Here is a 23,789-nt window from a genome sequence, read left to right on the forward strand (position 1 = left end):
TTTAGGTTAGATTTAGTAGCCTATGGACCGATGACTTCAGCAGTTTGCAGCCGTAGGAACTTACCACAAATTTCCAAAAAAACATGTTACTTCCTCCAAAATACGTCTCACGAAATGACTAAAGCGAGAAAAACAGAAAGATGTTCGTAGGAAGGTTTGTGGAACATCGTTCTTACCATCTTCTAACGAACAGAACTGGGGAAAAGGTAGTGGATGGAAGTACCCTCCACTTACGTGGTATAGATGTAGATGGAGACAACGCAGACACAGGATACCCTGTTCTCACAACTCGTATTTTACCTTCTCCGTACCCGGTGCAGGAAGCCTCGTGGCAGATCCAGCTATTCGCCAAAACGAGCGTTATCTGGCAGTGTTTACCGGGAAGCAGCGCGACCCTACACCGAAGAGCCGTGTTTTATGCTGGGGGAAACAGGTGATTTCCATGCGCGTCCGGCCGGCAATTTATTGCGCCACGCTAAATTTCGCGTGGGGACGGGACCATAATGTGCGTAATCAATCTATATTAAATGTCGAACGAGAGCGTATCAATCCGTATAACTCAGCGCCTGGAGCGGCTTTCAATGATGCGCGCTGCTCGGCCGCTGATTTGACACGCCTCTGATGTATGAGTCGCCCGGGAGTATGTGCGGTACAGAAATATTGCTCTTTCGTCAGGTAGAAACACCTGTTCCGCCCTGGCCAGTGAGTGCGCTAGTCAGGACATTGTCCAGGCGCTTTACTACTGGGAGCTGCTAGTCCCACGATGAAACTATGTAGTTAGAGTATCTAGGAAGTAGTTTCACCGTCTCTTAGAGAATATTCCCGAGTTTGTCGCAATAAACCGCAGATTTAGATTTTGCAGAGCGTCACTGTGCATTTACCACTCACTATTATGTAGGACACTATACAATTTCTCTGACGCTATGGGTCTTTTGGGCGCAGTCGTGGAGCAAAAACATGAGCAAATCTTCATAGAAAACAGACTAAATAATGTCCTCATTCTACTCTCTATCGCTTCATCGTACAGCCATTAACTCATTGTACAACGGGATAGTTCCTATTCCACCGGCCGTGGTGGCCTAGCGGTTCTAGGCGCTGCAGTCCGGAACCGCGCGACTGCTACGGTCGCAGGCTCGAATCCTGCCTCGGGCAAGGATGTGTTTGATGTCCTTAGGTTAGTTAGGTTTAAGTAGTTCTAAGCCCTAGGGGACTGATGACCACAGATGTTAAGTCCCATAGTGCTCAGAGCCATTTGAACCAAGTTCCTATTCCCAGGGTACCGGATTCCAGTCGCAACTTCCGGCATAACATGAACGTCTTACAGTATATGCATCTGACATTCTTCCGATTTTCCCACAATTTCATCCCTTTCTGCACAGTTTAATCACATGAGTCTTTTAGCGTTTGTCTATGGCCAATGAAGACCAAGTCACTGCTCGTTGAGTGCACATTCATATTTACAGGGCAGTGGTTTTGTAGGGGACTCTGAACGCAGCTATACTAGACCTTCCAGACACATTGTGACCACCGCCTATGTCTATGTAATACCACTCTCAGACGGTAGGTGGCAGCACTAGCAGTGGAGGGTATATAAAGCTTGCAGGGTGCCCGCGTTAGAAATTGCAAGTAGAAAAAGAGCAATTGATCTGACGCACAAATGTGCATGATCATTGGTTTTCTCAAGTCTGTATGCAGTTGGCGTGCCTCCTTAGTTAAAGTACACTGTGCAACACAGAATGGTGCTATCCACAACCACCACCAAGGCCACTGTGACGCACAACGGGACGTAGATGACAGTGCTGAACGACAGCTGGTGAGATGCGTACGGGCAAATACACGTGCAACTGTTGAGCAACCGACCCCGCCACATGAAGCAAGGGGCTATTATCAGTTACTCCTCAACGGCCGTTCCGCGAACGTTGCCGCGTGAGTGTCTCCGCAGTAGGTGTCTGCTTCATGCATCCGTGCTGAAAGCTGTTCGTCTGAGATAAAGGTTGGAATTTGCACTCGAATACCAAAACAGGATGTCCAATGAGTATCGGCCGGTGACCTCTTTAGATGAATTATGTTTTATGCTACATTGCACAAATGACCGTTGGAATGTACAGCGATAAAAGTCTGGGAGGAAAGGGTACAGGCCAGAGAAGGGCGAATTACGGTCTGGGGAATGTTTTTGTGGTGTTCCTTGAGTGATCTCGTCACTCTGGAAGGCGCAATGGAGCAACTTACGTTTATCCTTGGGGACCATGTGAACCCCAACATGTAGCTTGTCTTCTCTCGGCACGTTGGCGTCTACCAGCAGGATAATGCAACGTATCACACAGCTCACAGTGTACATGCGTGGTTTAAAGCATACCAGGATGAGTTTTATCGTACTCCCCTGACCCCTAAATTGTTAGAATTTAGATTCAATCCAGAATCTTTGGGACTACATCGAAGGGGCTGCTCGCGCCATGGATTCTCAACCTGGGAAGCTAGTGCAGCCCGCAAGGCACTGGAGTCGGTACAGGTCCAAACCGGTACCTTCCAGAAGTCTCTTCCTCTACGTCCCGCAGCGTTCCACACCGCAATAGGTGATAATGCAGCCTTCTGACAGGCGGCCACGTTAATGTAACTGGATATTGTGTGTTAGCGGTGTGTACGGATTCAAATACATTAGCTGAAAAGAGCCTTTTTCTGCGATAGAAGCGAGGAGAATGAAGTGTAAATTTCCTCGTTGAGAAAGATGTTCTGTCTAGGAAGCTTCCAACAGTGGTGGGGAACAATTACGAATTCAGGGGCCTAGTGTGCATGGCTGCATAATTATGAATCAAAATGGGGCGAAGAAGAGCCCTTTTCTCAGTCATAGGCTGTTAACAATTTCACCGGTCAATTACAGGAAGCTTTCAGAAGGTTTGCCACATTCACCTATACGACTGCAGACCCAGAGTTAAATTCTACCCAAACAATCTCAGAAATGCAGGTCTTAAAATACATCTTGTTTAAGGCACAAAAATATTTCAATCCATTGCGTGGACACCTCTGAGATAGGACAGGATATTAGGTCTAAGCGTCGCTGTCGATGACGAAAACATTTTTAAAAAATGGTTCAAATGGCTCTGAGCACTATGGGATTTAACTGCTGAGGTGATCAGTCCCCTAGAACTTACAACTACTTAAACCTAATTAACCTATGGACATCACACACATCCATGCCCGAGGCAGGATTCGAACCTGCGACCGTACCGGTCGCGCGGTTCCCGACTGTAGCGCCTAGAACCGCTCGGCCACTCCGGCCGGCAGAACATTTCAATCCATTAGCATGATCAGATGTGACCTTTTTTTCAGCCAAGCAGAATGTTCATATCAAAGTATAAGGAGAGCCTTTTTCAGTTTATTTCTTCTTTCTCCACTCCGAGGAGATTTTTAATATTCAGGAGAAATGTAATATTGTTATTTTACAGCTCTATTTTTGAACCCAGTGCATTCAGCGAATTGAATCTTCAGCGACTCAAATAGTAACATTCATATTGTACCATTAAGAGAATGTAGGCAAGCAAACCGACTACCCTGTATTGGTCCGTGGTAAGATGGGTTTGTTATACGGCTGAACGCTAGCAGGTACTGACTGATGTTGTTCCCAGCTGGATACAACACAACGGCTACAACGTTTTTTTTTACTTTTGACCTGAGCATAGCTGCTCCAAATTCTGACTGTTGCTTTTTAGCAATGTAATTTTTCGATTTAGCAACTGGTTTATATGCAAGTGGTTGGCTGTTTCATTTTATATTGAAAATATGTACATTGGTAGGCAGAAAGCTTGTGTTTGGCGACATACGATCTGACTTTCGGAAAAATATCATCCACACAATTCCGAAGGCGGCAAGAGCTGACAGGTGCGAGAATTATCGCACATCCGGCTTAAAAACTCAAGCATCCAAGTTTCTGGCAAGAATAGTATACAGAAGAGTGGAAAAGAAAATTGAGCGTGTGTTAAATGACGAACAGTTTGGCTTTAGGAGAGGTAAAGGCACCAAGAGGAGCAATTCCGACGTTACGTTTGATTATGGAAGCAAGGCTGAAGAAAAATCGAGACACGTTCGTGGTATCTGTCGATCTGAAAAAAGCGTTCGACAATGTAAAATGTTGTAAGATGTTCGAAATTCCGAGATAAATAGCGGTATGCAGTAGGGGGAAACGGATGATGTACGAGAACATTATGTACAAGAGCCAGGAGGGAATATAAGAGAGGGCGAATAAGAACGAAGTGCTCGGGATAAAAGGGTGTAAGACAGGGTTGTATTCTTTCGCCTCTACTGTTCAGTATGTACATCGAAGAGGCAATGATGGAAACAAAAGAATCGTTCAGGAGTGGAATTAAAATTCAAGGTCAAAGGATATAAATGATATGATTCGCTGATGACACTGCTATCGTGGATGAAAGTGAAGAAGAATTACGTTGAAGAAGAGTTACAGGATCTGCTGAATAGAATGAAGAGTCTAATGAGTACTGAATATGGATTGATAATAACTCGGAAAAAGTTGAAAGTAATGAGAAGTAGCAGAAATGAGAACAGCGAGAAACTTCACATCAGGATTGATGGTCACGAAGTATATGAAGTTAAGGAATACTACTATTTTGGTAGCAAAATAACCAGTGACGGACGGAGCAGGCAGGGCATCACAAGCAGGCTAACACCGGCAAAAATGGTGTTCCTGGCCAAGAGAAGTCTCTAAGTATCAAACTTAGGGCCTAATTTGAGGAAGAAATTTCTGAGAATGTACGTTTGGAGTACAGCAATGTATGGTAGTTAAACACAGACTGTGGGAAAACCGGAACAGAAGAGAATCGAAGCGTTGGATATGTGGTGTTAGAGACGAGTGTTGAAAATTAGGTGGACAGATTAGGTAATGAATGAGGTCGTTCTGTGTAGAATCGGAGAGGACAGAAATATGTGGAAAACATTGACATCAAGAAGGGAACTGGTAATAGGACATCTGTTAAGCCAGGAGGGAATGACTCCCATGCTACTAGAGGGAGCTGTAGGGAGCAAAAACTGTAGAGAGAGGCAAAGATTGGAAGACATCCAGCAAATAATGAAGAACGTAGGATGCAAAAGCTACTCTTGGATGAGATGAAGCGGTTGGCACAGGTGACAAATTCCTGGTGCGCCTCTTCAAACCAGTCAGAAGGTTGATGACAAAAAATTTGAGCATATGGGATGGACTTCCAGATATTTGAATGGCTCTAAGATTTCTTAAGAAATAGAACCAAGTACGTTCCTCTCAATGACAAGTGTTCTTCAGAGACAAGAGTATCATCAAGGAAGAGTGGTACTATGGCTGTTTGTATTCATCAATAATCTGGCTGACTGGGTGAACAGCCATCTGCGGCTGTTTGCTGATGATGCTGTGGTGTACGGGGAGGTGTCGTCTTTGAGTAAATGTAGGAGGGTACAAGATGACTTAGACGAAATTTATAGTTAGTATTATGAGTGGTAACTAGCTCTAAGAGTAGAAAAATGTAAGTTAATGCAGATGAATAGGAAAAACAGTCCTGTAATTTTCTAATACAGCCTTAGTAGTGTGTTACTTTACATAGTGACATCGAATACATACCTAGGCGTAAGGCTGCGAAACGATATGAAAGGCAAAGAGCGCGTGTAGTTTGTAGTACGGAAGGCGAACGGTCCACTCCCACTTTTGGGGAGAATTTTAGGGAAGTGTGATTCATCTCTAAAGAAGACCGTGTATAAGACACTAGTTGACCCATTATTGAGTGCTACTGGGCTTTTCGGATCCACACCAGATCGGATTGAAGGAAAACGTCGAAGAAATTCAGAGGTGGGCTGCTACATAGGTATCACTAGGTTCGAACTACACGCAAGTATTACGGACATGCTTCTGAGACTCACATGGGAATCTCTGCAGGGAAGGCGACGTAGAGAGCGAATTTAGGGAACCGGCATTTGAAGCTGATTGCAAAACGATTCCATAGCCACCAACATACATTCGCGTAAGGACCGCGAAGATAAGATGCGAGAAATTAGGACTCGTGCAGAGGCATATAGGCAGACGTTCTTCCCTGTTTGGAAGTGGAATAGGAAAGAAATGACTGGCAGTGGTACAGGGTACCTTAAGTGACTTACAGTTCGGTGGCTTGTGGAGTATGTACTGTATGTAGTTTCAGATATAGATGAATATGGAAATTATTTGTGAACTTGTTTTTAACGTTTATGTGTACATAATCCGTTTCTGCATCTTTCTTGAATGTGGGTGTTTAAAAATATAATGCAGGTTTTAGCTGAATGATTTTCTTTTGTAGGTAATTCATTCTACAGCACACACAAAAAGTAGTAGAAAAGAAGGACTTCGAATCCCATTTCGTACACAACCTGGCAACGTCCTTTATCATTTAACATTGTTAAAAAGATATAGAACAGTTACAACCCTGAAATTTGTACGTGTTCACCTATTTACGTTAGAATAATTAAACAAGCATGTAAGAACGATTTTTACAATGCGTTTTTATTTTTGTACCAGTGTCCCTTGTCAGCAAAACATTACTATTTTTTACTTCGACCTTATTCTGTGTACTACGTAAGTTTCACGATAACGGCGAATATAAAATTAGTTTTCAGTAGTACTGGAATAATGTACAAGTACTTCCCCCTTCGTCGTGGTAGATGCAAGAATTGAGGCCGATATTAATATTACTGTGTCACTCCTACCCAGAACAGAGTGCAGGCAACGTTCCTGCACTGAACAACTTTATTTGCTGTTGATTAAAAAAAGAACAAAACAGTTAATCTTCACGTTCTGATATCTTGCAATGAGAAATGAGTAGAAAAATCGTGTTGTTTCGTCATCAGCAGACCTTTATTTCTACTACCAGTTTCGAATGTTACCAATCAACATCAGGCACAAGAAGTTCTCCGTATTTCCGACATTATGTGAACTGAGATGAAACGTAATGTATATTCCGCAACGACACAGTAATTTAAAATCTTCTTGTACGTTATGATGATTTACTTGAAATCGAAACTTGTAGCACTAATAAAAATAATCGTCGCAGCTGACATGGGTACAACATGGTTTTCGGTAGGTATCTGCAGTCTGCGAGCGTATGGCATTCGCTTACACGTCAGCATATCACAGGTTCCTTTGACAAGCACGGATCTCTCCCGCGACCCGTTCTATGCTCTTCATAAACGGGTGAAGCGTTTCCAGGCTGACGAAGCGGCAGCAACTTCCGCTCCCTGTGAAGAGAACTGCAGTGAGTTTCGAAGATATGCTACTTACCTTCAGGTACCATCTCAGATTAACTTTTCCGTGACTTTCATGAGAAAATCAACAGCTTGCCTAAAAAAATACCATGAATACGTCTTCCTTTAACTTCAGGTTGATAACTAAAAAGATATCACAAAAAATTGGCGGAACTGATGATTGAAACATAGCATCTTAGAAATTACTTGAAAGACCACTTCTGTACAAAAATATCCGTAATTAGCACCAGGGAATCGTTGACTGTATGTAGCCGTTAAATTTTTTGACGTCTCTTACATTGCGACAGATGAATAGTGACTGTGTGTAACATGCTATGGCACATCTTCTCTCCCATTGAATTTACTCTGTGCCGGCTCGTATTTATGCTCGTCTCACGCACCCACTTTCAGTTCGTCTTCAGAGGAATGGCTGCGAGGATGAAGGAAAGGAAGGGAGAGAGCAGTTACCAGAGGAGGTCAAGTATATTTAGCTCAGACGACTTATCGACCACGTCGAAACCATTCCTCAGTGAATAAACAGACGACTTCTCCTCTGAATTAGACATCAATTATTTTCATATGTCAGTTACCGTTCGTTGTACTATTATTACAGTAACTACCAGAATTTCAAGACCTGTAAAATTCGAGAACACGATGTAATTTACGCTTTGTGACTGAAGTCTTTAAGTTTCCAGGCTGTCCAGTATCAGAAATAATAATTTAGAGCTGCCGAAAAGTCAGATTATCTTTCGCAAGCACTTGAAAATCCACATCCGTCAATTAACTCAGGCATACACGGCATTTCTTGATGTGCCACACCTATAGCCTCGGTGTTGCCATGACGACCCGATTATTGCGGTTTATCGCATAGTATGATTTTCATACGCTATGCAATGAAGATGTACAGATGGCAGCTCAGTACTGTCGAAACTACACTGACGGAAAAAACACCAAGAAGGAGTTCTGCGACATTAACAAAGTTAGGCGTGTTTCTACATCTTAAAAAATGGTTCAAATGGCTCTGAGCACTAATGGACTCAACTGCTGTGGTCATCAGTCCCCTAGAACTTAGAACTACTTAAACCTAACTAACCTAAGGACATCACACACATCCATGCCCGAGGCAGGATTCGAACCTGCGACCGTAGCAGTCGCACGGTTCCGGACTGCGCGCCTAGAACCGCGAGACCACCGCGGCCGGCTCTACATCTTAAAGATGATGTTAATCCAGTCACGTAACTGGAGCTAGTAGCACCACTATGAGGATGCGAATCAGGTTTGCTTTAAATACACGCTGTACCAGTCGTGAGCGTTAGTTACACTTTCAGTCAGGGTAGCAGCGAATCATACCACTGATATTTTTTCACCTGAACCGTCCTCTTATTTCCCTCACTGTTTCTTTGATGTAGGGATTGCACAGTAGGAGCAAAATACTACATCCCTATCTTACACCCTTTTCAATTCGAGCACTTCGTTCTTGAGCGCCCACTCTTATTATTCCCTCTTGGCTCTTGTACAAGTAGTATATTATTCGTCTCTCCCTATAGCTTACCCATACCTTTCCCAGATTATCGAATATCTTGCACCGTTTTACATCGTCGAACGCTTTTTCAAGGGCGACTAATCCTATTAATTTTTCTTGATAAATCTTTAGTCTTGTTTCCATCACCAACCATACTGTCAGAATTGCCTCTCTGGTGTCTTTACCTTTCATAATCCAAAGTGATCGTCATCTAACACATCCCAAATTTTCTTTTCCATTATTCTGTATCTTATTCTTGTCAACAACTTGGACGCATGAGCTATTAAGCTGATTGTGCGATAATTCTCGCACTTTTAGGCTCTTTGTGGATGATATTTTTCCGAAAGTCAGATCGTATGTCGCCAGACTCATACATTCTACACACCAACGTGAACAGTCGTTTTGTTACCATTTTTCGCAAGGATTTTAGAAACCCTGTTAGAATATTATCAATCTCTTCTGCCTTATTTCCTCTTAAGTCCTACATGATCTTTTAAATTCTAATTTTGGATCGCCTATCTCTTCTAAATCGACTATTGTTTCTTCTTCTATCACGCCTGACAAATCTTCTCCTTCATAGAGGCCTTCAATATACTCTTTCCAACTATAGGTTCACTCCTCTGCATATGATAGTGGAATTCCCGTTGCGCTCGTAATGCCAGAACCCTTGCCTTTAATTTCACACGAAGGCTGTGTTGACATTCCTACATTCTGGATCACTCCTTCCGACAATGACTTCCTTTTCGATTTCTTCGCATTTTTCATGTAGCCATTTCATCTTCGCTTCCGTGAACTTCCTATTTATTTTATTCCTCGGTGACTTGTGTTTCTGTAATCCTGAATTTCCCTGAACGTTTTTATACTTCCTCCTTTCATCGATCAGCTGAAGTATTTGTTCTGTTTCCGATGGTTTCTTTACAGCTACCTTTTCCGTACTTCTGTTTTTCCTCCCAGCTTCTGCGATTGCTCTTTTTAGAGATGTCCATTCCTCTTTAACTGTACTGACAACTGGACTATTCCTTATTGCTGTATCTACAGCCTTAGAGAACTTCAACTCTATCTCGTCATTCCTTAGTACTTCCGTATCCCACTTCATTGCGAATTGATTCTTCCTGACTAATCTCTTAATCTTAAACTTATTCTTCATCTCTACTACATTGTTATCTGAGTTTATGTCTGCTCCTGGGTACGCGTTACAATCTGATTTCGGAATATCTGTCTGACCATGATGTAATGTAACTGAAATCTTCCCATGTCATCCGGCCTGTTAGAAGTATACCTCCACCTTTTGTGATATTTGAACAGAGTATTCGCTAATACTGGCTTAAATTTATTACTGAACTCAGTTAGTCTTTCTCTCTCTCATTCCTTGCCTCAAGCCCATATTATCCTGTGACCGTTTCTTCAACGCCTTACCCTACAACTGCATTCCAGTCACCCGTGATTATTAGATTTTTGTCTGCCTTTACGTTTTGTATTACCCTTTCAGGAACCCTATCTCTTCATCTTCTGCTTGCGATGTCGGCGCGTATATCTGAACTATCGTTGTCGGTGTTGCTTTGGTGTTCTGATAAGAACAACGCTATCGCTTAACTGTTCACAGTAACAGACTCTGCGCCCTACCTTTCTATTCATAACGAATCCTACTCCCGTTATAACATTTTCTACTGCTGTTGATACCACCCTATACTTACCTGACCAGAAATCCTTCTCTTCTTTCCTTTTCACTTCACTGACGCCTACTATATCTATATTGAGCCTTTGCATTTCCCTCTTCAGATTTTGTAGCTTCCCTACCACGCTCAAGCTTCTGGCACTGCACGCCCCGACTCGTAGAACGTTTTCTCTTGTTTGTTATTCATTGTTTCTCTCATGGTCACTTCTCCTTGGCAGTCCCCTCCTGGAGATCCGAATTGGGGACTATTTCGGAATATTTTGGCAATGGAGAGATAATCATGACACTTTTTTCAATTACAGGCCACATGACCTGTGGATACACGTTATGTGTCTTTAATGCAGTGGTTTCCATTGCCCTCTGCATCCTCATGCCGTTAATAACTGCTGATTCTTCCGCCTTTAGGAGCAGTTTCCCACCCCAAGGACAAGAGATCGCCCTGAACCTCTGTTCGCTCCTCCGCCTTCTTTGACAAGCCCGTTGAAAGAATGAGGGCGTCTTCTTATGCCGGTGATTATTCATCAAAATTTAGGCGATGACGTGCGCTCACCTGGGACCGAGGACGTTTTGATTACTAATGAAAGACGCTACCAGTAGATCGCGGATACTTTCACAAATCGGTTAGTTCAAGGACAGCTCTACGTCAGTCATCTACTGTCGTGGATTCCACTGACCCTAAACCACAACCATTTGCTACTTCAGTGGTGTCAAGCGAGACGTCATTGGGGGTCAGTGTGTAAGTCTCTAGTGTTTTCTGACGAAAGTTGGTTCTGCCTCAGTGCCCGTGTTGACAGTGTGTTTTCTTTATAAGGAGGCCAACTGACACCCTGCAACCATCTTGTCTGCGTGCTAGACATACTGGACATATATCTGGACGTATGGTTGGTGCGCGATGTCGTATGAGTGCTGGAGCACTCTCATTGTTATTCCACGCACCCTCAATGCGAAATTTGTACGTTATTCTTGTGGTTCAACTTTTTGTGCTGCCATTCACGAACAACATACTATTTGAAGTTTTCCAAAGGATAACCCTAACCCACATACCACTGTTGTAACCCAACATGCTCTACAGCGAGTGGTCATGTTGCCTTGACCTGCTAGATCACCAGCTCTGTCTCCAATCGAGGACATATAGGACATCATCGGACCACATCTCCAGCGTCATGCAAAAACGGCATTAACCGTCCCTGTATTGCCTGACCACGCGCAACAGGCAGAAACTCCACCCCACAGACTGACATCCTGCACCTGTACAACACAGTGCATGTACTTTCGAGTGCTTGTATTCATCCTTCTGGCGGTTCACAGTCTGTTAATGTACCAGCATTTCACATTTGCTGTGGCTAATTTCGTGCTCACACTAACCTGTGTCCTTGCGGCGTTAATCACTGAAATGTGTTACCTACACAAACGTATTCTCGAAATTTCATTACTTTACGTTAAATGTTTTTCAGTATTGCGATTTTATTCTGTCAGTGTAATAATTCAGTGTATCTAGATGCGATCAAGGGAATTATAAAGTCATATCCGAAACTTCCTGTATTTCCTTACATACTTTTCGGGGGTTGGTGAATCCTCAAGATCTTCATAATCGGCAAAACGATTGCAGGCCATACCGTTCGCTAATCGTTCGGAAGAGTCTATTGAATTTGGTGGCTACAATTTCTTCTTCAACATGTTTTTCATTTCAGAGAAACATCTACAAGGGAAGTCCTCAATTTCGTTTTATTCAGGGTGGCTCAGAAACTATTTTGCAAAGTTAGGGTATACGTTGCTCACACTATTCCTTACACTATAACAAGGTAAACATGTCTAGTATGGTCTACAAAATTCATACCTTAGGAGCTAAGATCACCTGTTCAGTAGTAGAGAAGTTTTTTGAAGTAGCAAAGATGAACAACCACTTGTAGCTCTTGAAGTATACATTTTACAGACTATGTTTGATAGACACGTTTTTCTTGTTTTAGTATAAAGAAACTGTCGTCAGTTTGAAAAAAGTATTTTGACACACGCTGTAAATTCTGTTGTCCGTCTATGATGTGTCCTCAGTGATAGGCTGCACCCAATGTATAATGTTGCCAAGTAGTTCCTAAGTAACACTTCAGAAACAACAAGGTTCAGCGTAATGTATATTCTGACAGATACAAACCAAAAAAGCCTTCTGATCCCCTTGGAATATGACGAAGCCCGTTACAGGTAGTGATGATAACTGCTGGGCACAGGTTTACGTTCTAACTTCCACCGAGGTATGTAAGTCCTAGGACAGTAAGTCCGAGAAAAACCAGCATCGCACTAGGCCAAGGCTACAGGTGTGATTGATAGAGGCTCGGTGTGGTTGCTGTGGAGTATCCTCCCTAGAGGCGGCATGAGTGGCGTCGTGGTGCGGTGTAGATCCAGAGGCTGGGTCTGGAAGCTGTGAGGTCGGCGAAACCTCCGGTCGATGGGCCAATGGGCGTGGTTGGCGTGAAGTCTGGAGGATGAGCGTCGAGTTCCCCTTCGCTTTGATGGGCGAGAAAACTGAGCCCGCCCTGTGGCAGGATAAGCACCGAGGTGCTATTCCTGCATGGCCTGGCAATGTTGTGCTTCATGAGCACTTGACCAGGGGATGTAACATAATGCAGAGATAGCGATGCCATTGTTTTAGTCGACTGTATGATGCCAAAAGCGAAGCCTACTTGCATTGTTCGGCGCTTCTACTGTCTCTGGTGCAGAAGCGCCTGCTGCATTGGTGGTGACTACCCGCTCATCACGATTGTTGTGCTGGAAGCAGAAGTGGCCGGCGTATTGCGGGATAGACAGGGGTCGACAAAAATATGGAAAAACAGCGAGAAATGCATGCTTGAACGTATGTGAAGATTATAACCGAACCTGTACGTTCCGCTGATTTATATGACCGCGAACGGTGCCTGAAAAACGTCCTCAATTCGCTGACAGTGTCAGTAGCGGTCAGAACAGTGTTTTGTATAGTGGGTGCATTATATCGGAGCTCATTGCATTCTAACAAGGGCAAATTTTTGGTGCTCGTGTGGTTAGTGCTTTCGTTTGTTTGGTGTTTCAACATGCAGTGCATCGAAGATTTATAGCCCACCACATATCGCGAATAGGAGAAGCTTCATCCGCTATGTCACAAACTCGATATTATGTTTGTTGATATAATCCATTATGGATTCGAGGTAGCAGTTGTCGTTATACTGGTTATCACTGTTAGCATTCAACAGCGATTCTTATACATATTTTAACAACGCGTTTCAAGAGACAATGCTCTCATCATCAGGTTGTAAAATCTATGTCATGAAATTAATTTCATGACATAGATGATGAGAGCATTGTCTCTTGAAACGCGTTGTTAAAATATGTATAAGAATCGCGGTTGAATGCTAACAGTGATAACCAGTTATGTTTGTTGGTTGTGATGAAAAGGATTGTGACAAAAAGTAACAGGACGACAGCTGCAAAAGTTATTGCAGAACTGAATGTCGCACTAACGAACGCTGTCAGCACCAAAAATGCACGGAGGGAGCTACAAAAGTAGGGTACGGCAGAGTGATCTGGAATTCAGTAGCACACATCCGTGATTTAAATGACCGTACAGAAGAACGTGGTGCAATAGCCATAAACACTGGTCTATGGAGCAATGGATGAAAGTAATTTGGTGTGATGACTCTTGTTTCATACTGTTTCTAGCTTCTGCCCGAGTTTTTGTCCGAAGAGTGATACGATGTGGGTGTGATGATGTTTTGCATAACCATATCACTGTATTCCATTGGCGACGTGGTTACTGTGCAACGACGCATTACTGTCAAAGAGTTATGGATCAGTTTCCATGTCATGGCCGAATATTAGTTCCCCAATGGTGACACTGGAGTACAAGACCAAGGAGCCCATGTCCGCAAAGCTGTCATCGTTCAGGACTCGTTTTGTGAGCACAGGATGAACTCTCGCATCTTTCTCCAGTATACTTAGGAGATTTGAGTACATGTCCACTATCTAAATCCGTCACAATTGTATTGTTACTATTTTGCAATAAGAATGGTATATGATTCCTTTGATAACCGCACAGAACATGCAATTATCCATACCGTGACGACTGGAAACTATTCTGAATCACAACGTGTTTCTTACATGCTGTTTCGCATGTTACTGTGTAGAATTTTTGTTGTTACAATAGCATTTGTACATCCCCTGCATGTCTGCTACGTATTTTTCAGCTGGTCTGTAACATCATATCTCAAGCACTTTCATCCCCTTCTTTTCCAGTTTCCCAGAGTCCATTATTTATTTCCATACGGTAATGTACTTCAGAAAGGCCTTTCAGAAATTTCTTTCTACTTTTATACAAGGGTTGGAACTTTAACAGTGGCAACTATTTATTTACAGCTCGTACAAAATAGATACGTGTTTCGAAGTTTTACTGATCGTCACAGTAGTCACCAGCATTGTGTATAACCCGTTGCCAGCGATGTGGAAGTCGTAGGATACCCTGAGCCGTGCCAGTTGTGTTGACAGTTCGGGCGGCGCGGTCTATTGCCTGACGAATTTGTAGCAGTTCTGAAGCGAGTGCCGTGAAGTGTCTACTTAAGTTTAGAAATCGAGGTATCTCACGTGGGCTTAAGTCAGGGGTGTGCAGTAGGTGGTATATCACTTAGCAGCCCCATCAGTCAAACAAATGATGGTCAGGTCCTTCTGTCTCTGTGATGTTCATTTTTGGAACACAACATACGACCAGCTTAGAGACAGGAGCGATGACACTTTCTGCAGGACCTGACCATAATTTTGCAGGACAATGCTCAAGCACGTATAGTGCGAGCTGTTACTGATTTGTTTGACTGATGGGGCTGCTAAGTGATATACCACCTACTGCACACCCCTGACTTAAGCCCTCGTGAGTTCAACTCTATTTCTAAATTGAAGGAAACACTTCACGGCACTCCTTCAGAACTGCTACAAATCTGTCGGGCAATAGACTGCGCCGCTCAAACTGTCAATACAACTGGCACGGCTAAGAGTATCCTACGACTTCCACATCGCTGGCAACGGGTTATACATAATGCTGGTGTCTACTTTGAAGATTAGTAAAACTTTGAAACACGTATCTAATTTGTATGAGCTGTAAATAAATAGCCACTATTTAAGTTCCAACCCTCGTATTAACTGACCTCTTTTGATTCGTCCACCAAGCATTAATCACAAAGAATAGCGAAGCCGTCAACGAATCTTGTCATACCTTTTCACCCTGAATTTTTAACATGGTTTTCTCAGATTTCTTGGATTGAAGAACAGCTGCGGATGTGAGTGATCTGGAAGTAGATACACTCAGTGCAGCGAAACAACTGAAGTGTTCCAGTTCACTCTGCATGTTAATTACGTCCCTTTACCTGTTAATGAAACAGCTCCACTTTTGCAATTATATGCAACCGTACGCACGGTGAAAAGACCTTTTATGACTAGAAAGTTTCACGAGTTACTCAAATACATAAGAAGAGATATAGAAGCATTCTGATCAATTATGTGCCCATTTCTGATAGTGATTTGCAGTGAGACTTTGGAACAAACACTGAACACCCAAACAAAGTGGTAAACCTGCCTAATATCATGTAAGGCCCCCGCGAGCACGCAGAAATGCCGAAAAACAACGTGGCATGGACTCAACTAACGTCTGAAGTAGCGCTGTAGGGAAATGACACGATGAATCCCGCACGGCTGTCCATAAGAGTACGAGGGGATGTAGATCTCTTCTGAACAGCACGTTGCAAGGCATCCCAGATGTGCTCATAATGTTTATGTCTGGGGAGTTTGGTGGCCAGCGGAAGTTTTTAAACTGAGAAGATTGTTCCTGGAGTCATTCTATAGCAATTATGGACGTGTGGGGGTGTCGCATTGTCGTCCTGAAATTGCCCAAGTCCGTCGGAAGTCGCAATGGACATGAACGGACGCAGGTGATCAGACAGGATGCTTACGTACGTGTCACCTGTCAGAGTCGTATCTAGACGTATCACGGGTCATATATCATTTTAACTGCACAGTCGTCGTTCGTCCAGTTCTTGCCGGATCTTTTTCCGGCAGCAGCGATGTCGGAGGTTTGATGTTTTCCTGTATTCCTGATATCACGGCACTCTCGTGAAATGGTCGTACTGAAAAATCTCCACTTCATCGCTGTGTTCCATCGCTCGTGCGCCGACTATAACACTACGTTCAAACTCACTTAAATCTTGACTACCTGCAATTTTAGCAACAATAACTGATTATGCCAGACATTTGTTGTCTTAAATAGGCGTTTCCGACCTCAGCGCCGTATTATTTCCGTTTACATGCTCTGTATTTGGACACGCATGCCTATACTAGTTTCTTTGGCGCTTCAGTGTATATAGACTTCGGTTATTATGCAATACCTCAGAGAAAACGATCTATTGACACGTAACCAGCAGTGATTCAGAAAACTGGCTCCTTATTCTCGAGAATTAATGACTGCTATCGATAAGAGCTCTCAGGTGGTCTCCATCTTTTTAGATTTCCAGTAGGATTTGAAACCGGTGGGCACAAGTGGCTTCTAATCATATGCATGCTTACGCTGCCTTATTTAGCTGACATGTAAATTCGTGATTTCATGCCACGAAGATCACAGTTCGTTGTAATTGACGGGAAATCATCTTGTGAAACGGAAGCTGTATCAGGGATGCCCGAAGGGAATCTTAAAGGCCCTCCACCGTTCTTAATGTATATAAACGTTTCGGGATATAATCTACGCAGTCCTCTTATATTGTGTGCAGATGATCTTGTAGTTTACCGTCCGCTAAAATAAGCAAAATATCAAAACAAGTTTCAAAATGATTTAGACAATACATCTGTGCAGTGTGAAATGTGGCAGTTGACCCGCAGCAGTCAACTGTGCGTGGTACTGCGTATTAGTACTGAAAAATTTCCATTACATAACTAAGGGTTAAATTAAACATCTTGATATTACAATTACGGGAAACATAAACTTGAACCATCCCTGTATTGAATCTGAACCAAAGGCTGCACTTTACTGGCAGACATGGAAGATGCGAAAAAACTACTGGACTGCCTACACCACAGATTCGTTTTCGGAAAGGATCCGCCTCGAGTAAAACAAAATTTTTCTTTTTTCTTAGATATGTTTCGCTGAATTTCTGTATCATCAGTGGGTTCTTTATTATCTTCTGCAAAATAGGAAAATGCTTTTTACTACTATTACACATACAAATATGAGGTTCTACAACAGTATTTACATACTTGAAAAACAAAGTTTTGTATGGATACCTTGTTAGACCATGTTGTGGATTTCCTAGATTTTTTGTTATTCAATGCGGTTGTTTTGTTTCATGGTTTGACATCTGCACACATATAGAAATTAATGTAGAACTTATTACTTCCAAAATTTACGATTTGGCATTGAGCCGTGGTAAAAAATTGCTGTTTTGAAGAGCGCGCCGCAGCGCGTTGTGTGAAGCAGTCGCCCTCGGTTTCTGACGGTGGCACCGCTGTGGCAATCGCAGCTTTCCTGTCTCCCTCTGGTGGAAAAGGGGAAAAGTTGCCTGTTGACGTGCATTTAAGGGGGGGTATGAGCTCGGCGGTCAGTCAGTCTGTCAGTCTCGGCGTGTCGTTTAGTCGGGAAATCAGTCGATCGCAGTCAGTCAGTCTGTCCCAGTAATGAACCGTAATTTTATTTTCAAAATCTTTTCTTAAAGAATTTACTTTATTTATTATCAGTTCACAAAGAACATTAACACATTTAATCACACTAGGTGAGCGTGGAAGTAGTTGCCAGGAAGTGACTGTTGGAAAATAAAATTACCTTTAACAAATGTGAATTATATTCCTAAAAGCCTTTTCAAAAACAGATCTGAAATGACAATCAGAAAGCGCGCTCTAATTATCAAGTTACAATTCTTCAGAGGCAGAATAACATTTTTTTCTTTTTACAGTAGGAGTCTTCGGGCTGAGAAGCTTCCACCCCTTTCAAAACGGCCGTAGTCACGACCGCTCACAACGACCTCTGAAAAACTGCACTGGTTGCAAATCTGCAACACACCAGATTACTTTAAACTAAAAATTTCAACTCACACAAACACATTAACTATGCACCCCGTAAGAGGTATGGAAATAGTACAAACACTCACACTAGGAAATTATTTGCCATCAAAAGTGCAATTTGTTTTTAAAAGGGCTCTTACGGTGGAAGGGTGGCAACTTTATGAAAATGACTATTTAAATAAAACCTATGAAATTCACACTTACATAAAGTGTACAACATGCTCTACATTACACAAATACCGTCTCGCAAGATGATAGGCAAGATAAAAACATATTTCAGGAATTCGGCCTTAACCTTAATTCTATAAATTCGTTAACACCGAATCCGATACACATGACAGAAGCAGCTATTAACGTACGGCAGATTGATGGGGGGGGGGGGGGGGGGTTACTAAACAACCCGAACCGTAGATTGCTCTAAACCTCCCCAATTCCACAAGGGTAAAACGGACCACCCAATTCATAAATAGCCACCTTCCCGCGGGTGGGCAAACGGAGAAGAACGGTGGGGCGACCCCAAAATAAAGCGGCTGGTGATCTCACCAAGAAAACAAGAAAATGAAACAACATATCTCCAACCACTTAACTTCCAATAATCTGCGATTTCTGGCAAAGACCTGGAGCAGCACCCCCAGCGCTCTCCCGAACCGTTCGCTGCCAGCCGCTTCAACGGATGCAGGAAGGCGCGCCGATCTCCCGTCTCACGGCGTCGCAGCTTGCCCCGCCAGCTCGATGTCGTGGTTTCGCTCCCGTTGCTCTCGTGTGAACCGCGAAGCCACTACCCCATTCTATACCGCGCTGCCCATTGGACTCACGTGGGGCCCTCACATGCGCCGACGCTCAAGGCGGACACGTCATCTCGTGAGACTGACCTAGCGTCACCCCGACTGACAACCATAACGTACGGCAACCCGACACTGAGCCGGTTGACCAAGTGACTAGACTCAAACTGACAGACTGTGGAGTTTTTTTTTCCTTTGTTGAATTTCGATCCCTCCCCCCCCCCCCCCCGAAGGGGGGCGTGCTGGCAGAAGCTTAGTATGCCGCTCTTCAGTCTTCAGACTTTGTTTTAAAAAGGTGAAGATAATACATAATAAAAAACAGGTGAGAAAAATCGAAGACTTAAAGGATAACATGGAGAAAAAAAATCGTGGGACGTAAAACAGAACAAAGGGATGGTGATGTTAATAAAAATACATACGAAGCAGACAGGTAAAATAATAGACACACAAAAAAAACGAGGCGACAGTCTGGTTTCTGTTCGCAAAGGACATAAAATTCACACCCAGCGACAGCATGGTTTCTGTTCGCAACACGGGAAAAGATGAAACAACACTGAAAATGCACTGGAACACTGCACTAAAATATGACATACCACAGCCGAGAGCACGTAGCGGGAAACTATACAAATGAGGGGAAGATAAAAAAGGGGGAAGGTGAGGAAAAGTGAAGGGGAAGGGGGGAGAGGAGCCAATGGAGGATGAGGACCAATAAGAGGGGTGGGGGGTACTAGACGCGTCAGGGAGTGGGGAAGGCAGAGGAAACAAAGAGACCACCGCGGAGCTCATAGCGCCCCTTAAATGCAGGTGAACAGGTAAATTTTCCCCTTTTCCACCAGAGGGAGACACCAAAGGTGTGATTGACACAGCGGCGCCACCACCGGAAACGGAGGGCGACTGCTTTACACTACGCGCTGCGGCGCGCTCTTCGAAACAGCAATTTTTACCACGGCTCAGGCATGTTATGGTTATATGTAGAAGAATAACAAAAACCAACTGACGACACTGATATTTCAGCAAAACATGTCTGGAGAATAAAGAGACTAATAACAATTGTGTTTTGCACCGTGAGGACCCTCCCATAAATAAATCTGTTTTTAAGCAAACACGTACAGAATAACTTCAATCTCAAAAAATGGTTCAAATGGCTCTGAGAACTATGGGACTTAACAGCTGAGGTCATCAGTCCCCTAGAACTTAGAACTAGTTAAACCTAACTAACCTAAGGACATCACACACATCCATGCCCGAGGCAGGATTCGAACCTGCGACCGTAGCGGTCACGCGGTTCCAGACTGAAGTGCGTAGAACCGCACGTCCACAACGGCCGGCTTCAATCTCAAGATGATTATACATACACTACGCTTATCCGTTTTCTTCTGCACTACAGATGCATGGTATGGAAGTTTCTCCAGATTGGAATGACAGAAGATATCGGAGAAGTTCAAAGAAAGGCAGCTCGTTTTGTATTATAGAGAATTAGTGCAGGAAGTGTATCACTTATGATAAGAGAGTTTGGAATCTAATTTTTCAAACAAATGAGATTTTCTATACGACAAGATATTTTCACGAAGTTTCAATCGTCAGCTCTGACTTCCGAATCTCAAAATATTTTGTTTTGTTTTTGTTTCTTACTTACATAATGAGAAATATCCATGGTAATACAATAAGAGAAAACAGCACTTTTACGGAAACCCTTAGGTATTTAATTTTCCTACGTGCTACTGAAGAGTGGTACTATCGAGAAATAGTCTGGACACCAACACCTAAGTGAGAATTACAGAATATTGATGTAAATGTATACTGGTGTCCCAAATTAAATCAACTATCCGCTATTTCCCCGTCATGCGTCTAATTCCCGATATGCGTGTGTTGTTTGTGGAAGGAGACCAAACAGCGAGGTCAACGGTCTCATCCGATTAGGGTAGGATGTGGAAGAAAGAAAGTCAGCCGTGCCCTTTCAAAGGAACCATCCCGGTATTTGCCTGGAGCGACTTAGGGAAATCACGGAAAATCTAATTCAGGATGGGCGGACGCGAGACTTAACGGTCGTCCTCCCGAATGTGAGTCTTGTGTGCTAACCACTGAGCAACCTCGCTCGATAATTCAATATATAATCATACAAACTGCCAACAGATGTGTGTACAGTCGTGTTCTGCACGGAAGATGGCATCCCAGTCAAAGGACAATCATGCCTACGATGATGTTATGGTACCTATGAAGGGGTTGGGTTTGCCAGGTAGCTCCACACCCGCAATCGGTGTGTACACATTCACAGACGGTGCAGTACGCCACAGAGAAGACGCCTGCCAGACACTCTGCGGTGGAGGGCCGTAGGAATATCTGCTGTAAGTGCACCTCTGACGCTTCTTAACAAAAGGAAACAACTAGAGTGGAGTCATCAACATGCCACATGGACGGTCGAACAGCGTGCCAATGTTCATTTCACAGATGACGCCTGATTGGGTCTGGAGAGTGAATCTAGTCGGTTTCGCTTCTGGAGGGAACATGGAACACGATTTCTGGAGCCAAACATTGTGGTAAGAGACCGATATCGAAGAGAATCCCTTATGGTGTGGGCAGGCATTATGCTGACCTCTCGAACACTTCTTCATGAAATTGTGTAGTGAATCGGCAAGGTTTAAGTACTGTCAGACTTCGTAGCGAGATCTTGGGTCCTCATGTGCGGTTGTTGCTCGGTGCTGTGGGCCAAGACTTCGTACTGATGAGGTATAGAGCACAGGTGGTTGAGGTTTCCTTGGAAACAGAGAAGATATGGCACGCATGGAGTGGTCTGTTCGCTCTCTCCACTTGAATCCCATACAGCATGTCTGGGACGCATTATGGAGACGGTTGCTTCACGTCAGCATCCACCAGCCACTCCCCAAGACGTTCGAGTAGCTTTGCTGGAAGAATGGACGTTATGGCGTCAGCATTAGGTGGATGACATCATTCACAGTGTGCCCCGTCGTTGATAGGCCTCTACTGTTGTCAGAGGTGGTCACATTAACCAGTTGTCGGAACACGAATGCAAATCCATTAAGTTGGAAAAAAGAACCGTTCTGCTTGCTGTAGTTATGTGCTGTGTTCTTTACATTGTTTGTAATTTACTGCTACCTTTTTATACTGTTTTGTAGGAAAATAAAGGCAACATTGCAAAATGTACATTTGTTACTTTAATTTTGGACACCAATGGGAGTGAATCCCACTTGCACCCTTTCTCTTAATCCCTACATTGCCTCTTCATTACACGGGTCAAACAGTACATAATAACAACTTAGATTGTTTTATTAAGTGCGAATGCATTCCAGTAGCTCAGGAAGTGGGCTGTTATTTTAAACATCATTCTGAATGACTGTACTCTGTTAGCATGCTAAGTTGACGTCCTCGAGCAAGGTTCATAGAATCATTAAACTTGAATGAAGATCGTATCGAGGGCCTGTGGAATGTAGGAGGGTCCGTCCGGAGAAATGTGGAGCGCCTAGGGTGCAAAATAGCTCCTGCCAAACAACGCTAGTGCCGGTGCCCTTGTGTTGGTCCGAACGGGAGGACCATGCTTATTCATTACTGGGCAGTCCCCACAGGCAGCAGTCATTCCTCGTCGCGCGGCGGATACAGCACCAATATCGTACCCAAGGCGTCAGAAAGAGCATGACCTGTTTAACAAAGACTGGAGTATAACTTAAAGAGGCCGACCTCCAGGCTCGCACCTCAATACCGAGCGCCCCTACTTCAATAGAGTAACAAATAACCTTAGTTACTGTTCCACAGTTATCTCAAAAGCATATTTCCACGACTGAAACATAATTATTTATTAAATGTTATCATTAGAGATTCAAGAATAGTTCACAAATTCTTACGTAGACTTTTAGAATAACCCAGTCATCGATACCAACGCTCGAGTTCCCCAATAATGTCATCGCAAGCCCCAAAATTCCACACAAACATGATTTCAATATGGCGAACAAATGATTTTAACCCCCGACCACCCCCCCACCAAACCCATAGAGCAAAAATATAAACACCAGTTACACATTAGTACAAATTTTTAACAATACATATTTCCGCAGGAAACTGCTGTTTGAGGCGGGGCCAAACTAAAACCTAAAATAATAACTGCCAAATTACGAAATTTTAAAGTATAAAAACTAAACCAAAAAAATACAATGACCGTTACGAAAGCAAAAAAAAAAAAAAAACGAATCAGTTGTAGCTGCTATCGAAAACATCACTTGGCATGTATAACTATTCTGAATATCCAGATACCGTTACAGAAAGCAGGAAACAGCAGTTCTGCAGAATTTGAGGTTTCGAAAATACGGATCCACCTACGTAGCTCAACTGAAAACTCAGAAACCAACACAGAAAGTCAAAATCGCGGAAACTAATTGCACTGAATGTCATATTTGAGATTTTACACGGATGGACTTATCTGGCGATTATTTACTTCATTCTATCACTCTGGATCCTCTTGTGAATCTAATAAATGTCATCAGTCTTTTTAGCCATCTTTTGT

Source organism: Schistocerca nitens, chromosome 1 (genome assembly GCF_023898315.1).
Source record: "Schistocerca nitens isolate TAMUIC-IGC-003100 chromosome 1, iqSchNite1.1, whole genome shotgun sequence".
NCBI classification, from domain to species: domain Eukaryota; kingdom Metazoa; phylum Arthropoda; class Insecta; order Orthoptera; family Acrididae; genus Schistocerca; species Schistocerca nitens.